The sequence below is a fragment of the Anolis carolinensis genome, chromosome 5 (genome assembly GCF_035594765.1).
Source record: "Anolis carolinensis isolate JA03-04 chromosome 5, rAnoCar3.1.pri, whole genome shotgun sequence".
NCBI classification, from domain to species: Eukaryota; Metazoa; Chordata; class Lepidosauria; order Squamata; family Dactyloidae; genus Anolis; species Anolis carolinensis.
This window is the reverse complement of record NC_085845.1, coordinates 203,981,243-203,992,865: the sequence shown is the minus strand read 5'-3', so window position 1 is coordinate 203,992,865 and position 11,623 is coordinate 203,981,243. Positions and strand designations below refer to the sequence as shown.

General features: G+C 41.4%; 1 protein-coding gene and 1 long non-coding RNA gene across 2 annotated transcripts in view; both read left to right on the top strand.

Moving 5' to 3' along the window:
* Positions 1 to 1,236: 1,236 nt before the first annotated feature.
* On the top strand, positions 1,237 to 3,021 carry LOC103281228 (uncharacterized). The gene is made up of 3 exons (XR_010006465.1): positions 1,237 to 1,351; positions 1,507 to 1,624; positions 2,507 to 3,021. It is a non-coding gene; the product is annotated as an uncharacterized LOC103281228 (long non-coding RNA).
* Positions 3,022 to 6,541: 3,520 nt separating this feature from the next.
* Positions 6,542 to 11,623, top strand: part of cimap1b (ciliary microtubule associated protein 1B) — a 32,838-nt gene continuing 27,756 nt past the window's right edge. Inside the window, exon 1 of the mRNA XM_062983439.1 lies at positions 6,542 to 6,663. The gene's annotated coding sequence lies outside the window, so the exon portion shown is untranslated. The remainder of the gene's footprint in view (positions 6,664 to 11,623) is intronic.

Genomic DNA, 11,623 nt, shown 5'->3' with positions numbered 1-11,623 from the left:
TTGTCCACGAGGACTCCAAGGTCTTTTTTGCACACACTGCTGTCAAGCCAAGCGTCCCCCATTCTGTATCTTTGATTTCCATTTTTTCTGCCAAAGTGAAGTATCTTGCATTTGTCCCTGTTGAACTTCATTTTGTTAGTTTCGGCCCATCTCTCTAGTCTGTCAAGATCGTTTTGAATTCTGCTCCTGTCTTCTGGAGTGTTAGCTATCCCTCCCAGTTTGGTGTCATCTGCAAACTTGATGATCGTGCCTTCTAACCCTTCGTCTAAGTCGTTAGAAGGCACGATCATCAAGTTTGATGATCGTGAGATGAACATGACATGGCCCGTTAAGAGGGCTGGCCTGGCGATTCCAGACCCCAGAGAAACAAAGCATCATATATTAATACAATCATGCAAAAATGACAGAGGATGGGTTTTGGCTGTAGAAATGCGGATTTCCTTCCGATGCAAGAGGTCCCGTTCATCAAAGGCGCAGGTGGTGAAATGGGTTCTTCCCCGAGGGCAGGGAGAGGTGATTTCCCCGCAGGAATAGAAGTATTGTGTTGCAATGTCCAGATAAAGTCCAAAAATATAAGTGAAACTGGGAACTTGATGAGGAAGCTCCCAGCTTAGTTTCTCTCCCCCAGACTATGTAATTGTGTGGGATGCAAGACATCTTTGGGTTCAGGAACACAGTTTCCCCCAAAGGGAAGGAATGGGGATTTCACAAGCATAAAACATTAGGTTAACACAACATATAGGCAAAATAGGAACACATAGGGAAAAAACATGGAGTGGTAAGGAAAAATTATATACATGAGAGACATAGTTTTCCAAAGTACCTTTAACAAGCCAGGCTCCCCGGTAAGTCATGGCCAGGGGTAATCTACCCCTGGTTGTCACGGCACATCATAAACCTTCAGAGGAAGACGATGGCAAGGCATCTAAGGAGTGCTCTTTGCCTTTCATTGGGTTAGTGCTCTGGCAGGCGCCAGAGAGAGAGAAAAAAGAGGGGGGGGGGAAGGAGACTTCAATGAGCGGTGACCTGGCCCAGGTAAACTAGACGTCCCAAGGACTCGGGGCAGGTTTTCTCGTGCAACAGCCTCTCCCTCAGTACGTAGAAATGCTCTTTTCTCTTCCATAGAAGCTCAAAGACTCCTGCATTCACAAAACAGTCTTTTCTTCCTCTTGCAGAAGCTCAAAGGCCCCACGCATTGATGGAAATGTTCTTTTCTCTCTGTCGCAGAAGCCTGTGTGGGGATGGAGTGACGGATTTGAATACATTCCTGGATCTCCTCTCTGGGACAAGAACAGACCTGTCAGCTCATCCAACCAGTGTGCTGCGCTTTGCAATGTACAGAATCCATCAGGTGCGTATGGAGGGGATGGGCTGGGAAACTCCTGGGAGCAGAGGAACTCTCTTCTTCTTGGCTGGGATGCCACGAGATGTTAGAGGAGAACCAACTCATCAGGGTTATGGGCGCATCACTTTCATTGTCTCCTCTTTTGTCTGTTTGCTTTACAGCTTCTACCAGGTGGATGCAATATAGTTGCTCCGGCACCTATCCATACCTGTGCAAGTACCGAGCGGCATACTAGGCCTGTGATGGGCCTTCAGCTGAAATGGCCGACAAAGGTTTGAGGTAATGAGACAAAGTGAGTTCCGGTGGCTGTAGAAAAAAAGACGTCTATTCTCAGTGGCCAGAGAGAATAAGCAATAAGAAAAGGACCTTCTCCTGTAATCAGGAAAGCGAAGGTACAGAACAAAGAAACACAGGCCCTTATATACTATTTTTGCATTCATCTATTTAGATCATAGAGGCATTATCCATCACCAATTAGTGTCAAAAGAGTCTTACTTGGCACTTTACTAAAAGCTGTTTTTGCATTTTCCTAAAATATAGGTTACTTTCAAGACCTCTGACCCTCTTTGAACCTAATCCATGATTTTAACATTTTATCTTGTATGTGGTTTTTATGACTTGTTTTTATGGTTTGATTATTGCTTTTATTGGTTTTCTTGTCTTGTTTTTATTGTTCTGTCCCTTCGGGGAGATGGGGCGGGGTATAAGAATAAAATAATAATAATAATAATAATAATAATAATAATTATTATTATTATTATTATTATTATTATTATTATTCTGACCCTAAGGAAATCCCATCTAAGCTCTCAGGATCCATTAATTAAGGAATTCCCCCCTACCTTAGCTTGTCAGAGAGTCATTAGCACTCCTACATGGCACCAGGTCTTATCTTGACATCCCAAAAAGCCTTATTTTGTCTTTTGTCCATTAGCTTATCTATTCTTGTTGACACTTAACATATGTCTCTGGCACTCAGGGTGAACTTTGGTCACTGCTCATGGGGAGACTGTTATTTGCTGAGCAGAGTGTATTTTGGGGCTATATGCACACAGTCTGCTTGTGATTACATTTTTCCTATTTCTACTTCTAATATGATTACGTTCAATATATAGTTTCCAATACAAGCATTATATTTTTCCCAATACACTTTCATCACAGCAACAAATGGGGCATGAAGAGAGGACATCCCTTGAACCAGCGGAAGAAGGCTGCACCCAGCAAGGCACCACATTCCCCAAAGGCTCCAGCATCAAGGAGAGACCTGGAACTTCTCCCATTCCTGGTGGTCTCTTTCAAATCCCAGATGCTTTGTTCTTTTCTTCTCATTGGCTGCCCAATGTCTGTACCTTTCCCTTCTTTTGATTCCTCCCATTCTGTAATCCCAGTTTGCTCCATAAAACCTGCTCAAAGAAGGTGAATCCAAACCTTCTTTTCCTTCCATGGCGAAAAGCGTTCCTCTTCAGAGCCACCTCCTTGCTTGGGCATTGAACAAACCTCAGGGCTCAGAATGAAGCTCTTCTAATGAAGGACATCTTCCTTGGCTGAGTCTATTCATTTCCATGAGATGAGAATAAAGCAAATGAAGCACATGGGTGGGTTAGGGTGTTGGTTCTGTCAGTTTTTTTGTCTTCTCTGATGTTCCTCTTCTCCTGAGATAACAATAAATTCTTTTTCTGAGCAGAAATCTCTGAGAATATCTCCTTTGTTTCCATCCAGCACCTTGGTCTTGGGACCTCAAACAAGGCCACTCTCTTACCATCTTCTGAAAACTGTCAGGATGCTTTTCTTTGCAAGCGGTTTGCATTTGAATTAACCTGACTTGATTGTGTGAAATCCTGGGAGTTGTCGTATGGCGAGGTACCAGCACTCCTTTGCAAAAAAGACAAAGACCTTGTGAAACTACAGCTCCCAGGATTCCACAGCACTGAGCCATGGCAGATGAAGCAGTGCCAAACTGTGATAATTCTACAGCGTAAATAATAATAATAATAATAATAATAATACAGTACAGTCTCACTTATCCAACATAAACGGGCCAGCAGAATGTTGGATAAGCGAAAATGTTGGATAATAAGGAGGGATTAAGGAAAAGCCTATTAAACGTCAAATTACATTATGATTTTACAAATTAAGCACCAAAACATCATGTTTTACAACAAGTCAACAGAAAATGCAGTTCAATACAGAGTAATGTTATGTAGTAATTACTGTACAGTAGAGTCTCACTTATCCAAGACTTGCTTATCCAAGGTTCTGGATTATCCAATGCATTTGTGTAGTCAATGTTTATAAAAGATATTAGCTTATCCAAGGTTCTGGATTATCCAATGCATTTTTGTAGTCAATGTTTATAAAAGATATTAGCTTATCCAAGGTTCTGCCGGCCCGTTTAACTTGGATAAGTGAGACTCTACTCTACTAATAATACAGTAGAGTTTCACTTATCCAACATAAACGGGCCGGCAGAATGTTGGATAAGCGAAAATGTTGGATAATAAGGAGGGATCAAGGAAAAGCCTATTAAACGTCAAATTACATTATGATTTTACAAATTAAGCACCAAAACATCATGTTTTACAACAAGTCAACAGAAAATGCAGTTCAATACAGAGTAATGTTATGTAGTAATTACTGTACAGTAGAGTCTCACTTATCCAAGACTTGCTTATCCAAGGTTCTGGATTATCCAATGCATTTTTGTAGTCAATGTTTATAAAAGATATTAGCTTATCCAAGGTTCTGGATTATCCAATGCATTTTTGTAGTCAATGTTTATAAAAGATATTAGCTTATCCAAGGTTCTGCCGGCCTGTTTAGCTTGGATAAGTGAGACTCTACTCTACTAATAATACAGTAGAGTTTCACTTATCCAACATAAACGGGCCGGCAGAATGTTGGATAAGCGAAAATGTTGGATAATAAGGAGGAATTAAGGAAAAGCCTATTAAACGTCAAATTACGTTACGATTTTACAAATTAAGCACCAAAATATCATGTTATACAACAAATTGACAGAAAAAGCAGCTCAATACACAGTAACATTATGTAGTAATTACTGTATTTACGAAGTTAGGACCAAAACATTGCAATGTATTGAAAACATTGACTACTAAAAAATTGTCTACAAATAAAGATAGACTTGCATAAAATGAAGTTACAGTAACAACAGTGTAAAAAGTTAAATCCATAACAAGTTCAGTCCTTGCTGCCTAGAGAAACACCTGTGAATCCAGGCAGGAGGCAGACTGCGTTGGATAATCCAGAACGTTGGATAAGCGAAGATTGGATAAGCGAGACTCTACTGTAATAATAAAACTTTATTTATATACTGCTCCATCTCCTCGAGAGGAATCAGGGTGGTTTCCAACAGAAACATAAAAAACATTCAATTGTCAAAAAAAACTCCATACACCAAAGTTAAACATAGTAAACATTATAAACAACATCATAAGACAGAACCAAAACAATTCTACTAAAAACAGACATAAAATTACAAATCCAAATCAATATACTCCATCAAGGATTCAAATACCAGTAAACAGGACTTCAAGGTAGACATGGTCAATTATTATTATTATTATTATTTCTGTGTCAGGAGCGACTTAAGAAACTGCAAGTCGATTCTGGTGTGAGAGAATTGGCCGTCTGCAAGGATGTTGCCCAGGGGACATTGCCCGGATGTTTTGATGTTTTCACACCATCTTTGTGGGAGGCTTCTCTCATGTCCCCGCATGGGGAGCTGGAGCTGACAGAGGGAGCTCATCCGTGCTCTCCTCGGGTTGGATTCGAACCTGGCAGCCTTCAGGTCAGCAACCCAACCTTCAGGTCGCAAGGCTTTAACCCACTGTGCCACTGGGGGCTCCATATGGTCAATTATAAGACGTAGGTCAAATTTGTGCTTCCTGCCTGGGGGAATCCTTTGTTGGGAGGTTAGTTGACCCTGATAGTTTCCTGTCTGGAATGTGCTAATCAAGGTGATCAATTGCAACATTCACCTTTGCCTCCAATAGACAAGAGTTCTTTCTCCCACCCTTGACATTATTCTACAGATATGAGGGTTGAATGAAAAGTAATGCCTCCACCTTCACAACTCAACAGATGTCAGCCCTGGTCTGCAGAAAGTACTGGCTTGTTCAGTAGACTCTCCTCTACTGTTCCATTGGTGGGAAGCCTTAGCATTGAACGGTTGTGTTGTTAAAGTGCGAAGTATGGAACCCTGCACAGGCAGTCAGTCCATGCGACTTAAGCAACATGCACTCATTGAATTCTTGACCGCAGAAGGTGTCACCCCAAAGAGATTCATCAGAGAATGCAAGCTGTTTATGGTGATTGTGTTGATGTGAGTCCTGTGCGTCATTGGGCGAGTGAGTTTAAAGACGTTGAGGTGGGAACATCTGACTTGCGTGACAAACAAAGAGTTGGACGTCCTGTGACAGCAACCGAGTTTCACAAGCAAAAGGTTGACAGATTGATTCAGGACGAGTGAGAGAAATTTCAAGCATAATCGGCATTTCACAAAAACGTGTGGGTCACATGATTGCTTTACTTGGCTACCGGAAGATCTGTGCATGATGGGTACCCAGGATGCTGATGCCTGAAATGAAACGTTGAGACGTTGAGAGAACTGTGAGACGCCGGTTGCAGAAACCGAGTGTCGACTTCTTCCGTGACAGCTTTGGAAAACGTGTTCATCCTTGGCAGAAATGCATCCAATTGTCTGGTGATTGTGTGGAAAAGTGAATAGTGGTAGTTCAAGGGTTATTTCTGTGTTTGATTTATTAAAATACTCCCATCCAAACCCAAGTCACGAAGGTGGAGGCATTACTTTTCATTCAACTCCGGTACAACATTCATGCTGGCCTGCAACAAAGAGTTCCTTCTTTCTCCCACCCTGGACATTCTTCTACAGATCTACAATATAAACCTCTGAGGATGCCTGCAATAGATAGAGGTGGGCGAAACGTCAGGAGAGAATGCTTCTGGAACATGGCCACAGCAACCCAGTGCTTCCCAATGTTTGGGTGGGGTTTCTTTGCCTGCGTCCTCAAGGGGAGAGCCTATCTAGTGCCTCCTTCTCTGCTCCGGAGTCTTTGGAAGGGAACCAGGCGCCGCCCTTGTTTGGGCGCCGCCTGAGGCTTGGGGGGGGGGGGGGGGAGGGAGGGGGCGGTCCCGTGGGTCCGGTTGCTAGGAGACGCCGTCAACAATGGGGGCCGGCCTGGACGTCTTTGGGAGGGAGGCAGTGGGGGGCGATTGTGGCTCTTGCAGTCCTCCCCGCGGTCCGCTGCAGCGCTCCTCCACGGTCCGCCTCCTCCTCCAGGTTCGTGGCCTTCTGATCCCAGTCTCCCCACTTTTCTCTCCACTTGCTCCCCATATCCTCTTCCCCTCCTTGAGGTCTAGAAACTTGGGGTCCAGCTACACTGGCTCAGTGCTGCGAGATCCTGGGAGTTGTAGTTCGGTGAGCTATTGGGTGCATCTCCAATCACCGTAGAATGAAAATGGTTTGGCACCTCTTTGGACTGCCATGGTTCTACAGTATTACGGATTCTGGTCTCACTTTGGACTGCCATAGCTCCATTGTATTATGGATTACTGGGAGTTGTAGTTTTGTCGGATTCCAAATCTACACTACTATAAGATCCTGGGAGTTGTAGTTCGGTGAGCTATTGGGTGCATCTACAATCACCCCAGAATGAAGGTACTTTGGCACCACTTTGGACTGCCATGGTTCTATATTATTATGGATTCCTGGGAGCTGTAGTTTGGTGAACTATTGGGTGCATCTCAAATCATAGTAGAATGGAGGCAGCTTGGCACCACTTTGAACCACCATGGCTCAATAGTATGGACTCTTGGAAGTTGTATTTTTGTCAGATTTCAAATCTACACCTGGGAGTTGTAGTTTTCTGGGATTTTAAAGCTACACTGCTACCCTGTTTCCCCTAAAATAAGACATCCCCAGAAAATAAGACCTAATAGAGGTTTTGCTTAATTGCTAAATATAAGGCCTCCCCCAAAAGTAAGACCTAGCAAAGTTTTTGTTTGGAAGCATGCCTGCCAAACAGAACACCAGAGCATGCAGGAATGGTAAATGTACGTACCATAGAGTGTTGTACATGGAAATAATGGTAGTAACAAGAAATTCTTGATAAGATTCACAATTTGTCTGGTTATGCTGGTTTGTGATGACAACTACTGTACAGTATATAATAAATGTTCATTTACTCAACAATAAATGTGAATTCTTCTTCATGGAAAAATAAGACATCCCCTGAAAATAAGACCTAGCGCATCTTTGGGAGCAAAAATTAATATAAGACACTGTCATATTTTCGGAGAAACACGGTATGAGATGATGGGAGTTGTAGTTTGGTGAGCTAATCGGTGCCTCTGCAATCACTGTAAAACAAATCGCAGGACTTTGAACTGCCATGACGCCATAGTATTATGGACTCCTGGGAGTTGTAGTTTGTCAGATTTCAAATCTACACTATTATAAGATTCTGGGAGTTGTAGTTTGGTGAGCTATTGGGTGCGTCTACAATCATCGTAGAATGAAGGTAGTTTGGCACCACTTTGGACTGCCATGGTTCTATAGTATTATGCATTCCTGGGAGTTGTAGTTTTCTGGGATTTTAAAGCTACACTTCTATGAGATGATGGGAGTTGTAGTTTGGTGAGCTATTGGGTGCATCTACAATCACCGTAGAATGAAAACGGTTTGGTCTCACTTTGAACTGCCATAGCTCCATTGTATTATGGACTACTGGGAGTTGTAGTTTTGTCGGATTTCAAATCTACACTATTATAAGATCCTGGGAGTTGTAGTTTGATGAGCTATTGAGTGCATCTACAATCATCATAGAATGAAGATACAGTGGAGTCTCACTTATCCAACACTCACTTATCCAACGTTCTGGATTATCCAACACATTTTTGTAGTCAATGTTTTCAATATATCGTGATATTTTGGTGCTAAATTTGTAAATACAGTAATTACAACATAACATTACTGCGTACTGAACTACTTTTTTTGTCAAATTTGTTGTATAACATGTTGTTTTGGTGCTTAATTTGTAAAATCATAACCTATTTTGATGTTTAATAGGCTTTTTCTTAATCTCTCTTACTATCCAACATATTCGCTTATCCAACGTTCTGCCGGCCCATTTATGTTGGATAAGTGAGACTCTACTGCAGCTTGGCACCACTTTGAACTGCCTTGGCTTTGTAGTATTATGGACTCCTGGGAGTTGTAATTTTGTGGGATTTTAAAGCTACACTGTTATGAGATGATGAGAGTTGTAGTTCAGTGAGCTATTTCATCATATAATGAATGTTGCATGGCACATTTTGAACTGCCATGGCTCCATAGTATTATGGACTCCTGGGAGTTTTAGTTTTTTGGGATTTTAAAGCTGCACTGCTATGAGATCCTGGGAGTTGTAGTTTGGTGAGCTATTGGGTGTATCTGCAATCACCGTAGAAGGAATGTAGCATGGCACCACATGGCTCTAATTCTATGAGATAATGGGAGTTATAGTTTGGTGAGGGGCTGGATGATGGGCATCTTTCGGGAAGGCTTGAATTGTGTCTTTCTGCCTGGCAGAATGAGGTTGGGCTGGATAATAATGGCTCAAGGTGGATTACAGAATAATTGCTACCAACTAATAATACTATCTATATATATAAAAGAATGCTGGCATCAAGGCGACCCACAAAACAACAAAACTACAGGCCCCCCAACCTCGAAATTTGACAACACAACCCATCATCCACGCCTCTAGGTTGATACAACAAAAAGAAAAGAAAAATAAAGTCCTAATTAGAGAGAGAGAGGATTAATTGCTATTATCCAATTGCTGCCAGTTAGAAGGCTAAGCTCCTCCAACTTGGTCTCCTAGCAACCCAAATTTTTTTTAATAAAAAACACTTAAAAATTAATACAATAAAATACTATAATAACAGAAAATAACTAAAAATAATACAAGAAAATAATAAAATATAATAAATAAAAAGATAACTTACAATAAAATTAATTAAAAAAATGCAAATAACGTCAAATAAAAATTACACAACAATTTTTAACCAATACCACCACCACTTTGCCACAGCAACGCGTGGCCGGCCACAGCTAGTCTTTTATAACCCTTGTAGTCTCTTCCATCTCTATGATTCTATGAGATACTTAGGGTGTGTCTACATTGTAGAATTAACACAGTTTGGCGCCACATTAGCTACAATGGCTCGATGCTAGGGAATCGTGGGAGTTGTAGTTTGGTGAGATATTGGGGTGCGTCTACATTGTTGTAGATGGAATGCAGTTTGACGCCCCTCGAACCAACATGGAATCCTGGGAGTTGTAGTTCTCCAAGGTCTTCGTCCTTCTCTGCTTAATGTGTGCTGGATCCTTAGCAAACTACAAATCCCAAGATTACGACACATTGAGCCATTGCAGTCCAAGCTGTGCCCAGCTGCATTCATTCTACAGTGTAGATAGGGTTTCAAGTGGTATGAAACTGGTATAAATTGGTATGAAACTGGTATAAATGTATGAAGCAGACCAGGAAAGCCAAGCCTGCCACCTAGTGGTCTTTGCGGGAAGTGCAATGTGAGAATAAAATCATAATCAATGTAGATTTGCAGGGATGTTGTGTGTTTTCAGGGTTGTGTATCCATGTTGCAGAAGCATTCTCTCCTGACGTTTCGCCCACATCTGTGGCAGGCATCCTCGGAACCTCAGGCCCTTTCCTTTTCCCCCTCAGCCGCTTAAGCGGCTGAGGGGGAAAAGGAAGGGGCCTGAGGTTCCGAGGATGCCGGCCATAGATGCAGGCGAAACGTCAGGAGAGAATGCTTCTGCAACATGGCCATTCAGCCCGGAAACAACCCTGTGATTCCTCTTATTTTTATAGCTCTTTTTGGATCTCAAATGGCAGATTCTGCTGCTGGAAACATTGCCTGGCATCTGCTGCAAGCAAACTTTCCTGGCCTGCTGGTTGTGTTTGTGTTGTCACCTCGGCTGGCATGGCAACCAGGACCAAGGAAGAAAGCTTGTCCAAACCCTGGCCCTCTGCCACTCTGTGTAAACAAGAAGTAAACAAAACAAACTCCTCAAATATATAATACCTCGTTTTTCAGAAGCAAATCCCCTTGAAATCTGCCGGGAGACGTTTGTTTAAGAAGTGCAAGGGTTCATCTTAAAGAACCCAACAAATACAATTATTCAATTTCCACACTTCGAGTTCATCTATAACAGGGGTCCCCAAACTTTTTAAGCCGAGGGCCGGTCCACAATCTTTCAGACTGTTGAGGGGCCGAATTATCATTTGAAAAAAAACAAAAACCAAACAAATTCCTATGCATACTGCACATTTATTTATTTCCTAGCTGTGCCCAGCCACGCGTTGCTGTGGCGAAGTCTGGTGGTATGGGAAATAATTGAGGAATTGGTAGTAGTTAAGGTAAAGGGTCCCCTGAGATGAGTGGGTTGCTAGGAGACCAAGTGAGCGGAGCTTAGCCTTCTAACTGGCAGCAATTGGATAAAAACAATTATTCCTCCCCCTCTAATTAGGACTTTATTTTTCTTTTCTTTTTGTTGTATCAACCTAGAGGCATGGATGAGGGGTTGTGATGTCAATTTTCGAGGTTGTGGGGTGTTTACTTTTGTTGTTTTGTCCGCTGCCGTGATGCCATCACTCTTTTATAGATATAGATTTGCTACATTTATATGCCGCCCTTCTTTCTCACCCCGAAGCGGACTCAGAGCGGCTTACAAATTAAATTTACATACAATATTATACTATTAGCATAGCACAATACTGGTAATAAATTACTATATTGTACTGTATCAATATATTGTAATATTATTGGTAATATTACATGTAAAATATAATATATAATTAATATTATTATATTGTATTATTAGTATTATATCGTATTACAATATAATATTATGAATATTATATGTATATACAATGTTATAATTATTATATATTATTGTAAATTATATTGTATATATAAATATATATAAACACACACACACACACATATTGCACATGTCTTATTTGTAGTGCAACAACAACAACGAAAGAACAATACAATATTTAAAAATGAAAACAATTTTAACCAACATAATCCTATCAGGATTTCAATGGGAAGTGTGGGCCTGCTTCTGGCCAATGAGATAGTCAAGTTAATTAGGATTGTTGTTGTTGTTGTTGTGTGCCTTCAAGTCATGTCAGACTTTGGCCGAGCCTAAGTCTAAAATTAATTATTTAT